This window comes from Neopelma chrysocephalum, unplaced genomic scaffold (genome assembly GCF_003984885.1).
Source record: "Neopelma chrysocephalum unplaced genomic scaffold, ASM398488v2 Primary Assembly neopelma1_123597, whole genome shotgun sequence".
Classification (NCBI taxonomy): Eukaryota; Metazoa; Chordata; class Aves; order Passeriformes; family Pipridae; genus Neopelma; species Neopelma chrysocephalum.
In genome coordinates this window covers 1-963 of record NW_020930007.1, presented here as the reverse complement: position 1 = coordinate 963, position 963 = coordinate 1, and the positions used below count along the sequence as shown (strand labels likewise).

Below are 963 nucleotides of genomic sequence, written 5' to 3'. Positions count from 1 at the left end.
TGCTGCTGTCACCAGGTTGGCCCCTGAGAGAAATCCACACACACAGAAGCCACGGCGTTGACACGGGGAAACATGACCCAAAGCAAAAGACAACATTTAGCCTTGTCCTGATGCACTGCTGAAGAGCCACCCCAAGCTGAGGTGGTGAGCAGACAGAGCAGACAGAGCAGGCAGGGCAGGAAGGGCAGGCAGGGCAGGCAGCCCAGTACATACCCGCACCACATGTGGGACAGCACTCGGTGCCATTGGGGTACTCGCCCATCTCACAGCCCGTGGCATCTGAGCGCTTCAGCTGCGTGACCAGCACCATGGTGAGGACCTTGGGGCAACACAAGGACCGGGTTATACCTCAAGAACCGGGTTTTGCCTCTGGGCCACAGAGGCTGTTCCCTCATGGCCAAAAAGCCTGTTCCCTCGTGGTCACCCAGACTGTTCCCTCACGATCACTGAGGCAGTTCCCTCATGGCCCCACTCACCAGACAGATGGGGCCCTGCCCAGGCTGCTGCCGCCATCTCAGAGGCCTCCCCGCGGCCCACGGCTCCTGCCGCATCTGGGACGGGATGGGACAGGTTCTGGCCCCACTTGACACCCAAAAGAAAGGAACTGACTTGCAGGAAGGGCAGGAGAGGGCACGTACAGCTCCAGTCCATTCAGGGGGCCCGTAACGGTCACACCATTCCCTCTCTCCTCGCCCGCTACAGCACGGAAGGCTTTGGCAGGGCCTAGGCCCGAAGGCACGAAAATACTCAAATTGCAGCAAAGAAACCCTTCCAAACCCAGCAAACCCCTCAAACAAACCTCCTAGCAAACAAAACAGCCCCTCAAATCATGGAACAAACCCTCAAATCCTCACATACAAAACCCCTCAAAGCCTACTTCAGGGGCCACTTTTGTCTCTATCCACAAAATCCTGCTCACACACACACACAGGACTAACCAGCAAACACCCCATTGCTGAAGGA

The 963-nt window shown here is 57.4% G+C and overlaps 1 long non-coding RNA gene across 1 annotated transcript; it reads right to left on the bottom strand.

Moving 5' to 3' along the window:
- Positions 1-797, bottom strand: LOC113962205. Its single transcript, XR_003532469.1, has 3 exons — positions 477-797; positions 214-319; positions 1-23 (listed from the first exon to the last, which is right to left on the bottom strand). It is a non-coding gene; the product is annotated as an uncharacterized LOC113962205 (long non-coding RNA).
- Between the last annotated feature and the right edge of the window lie 166 nt (positions 798-963).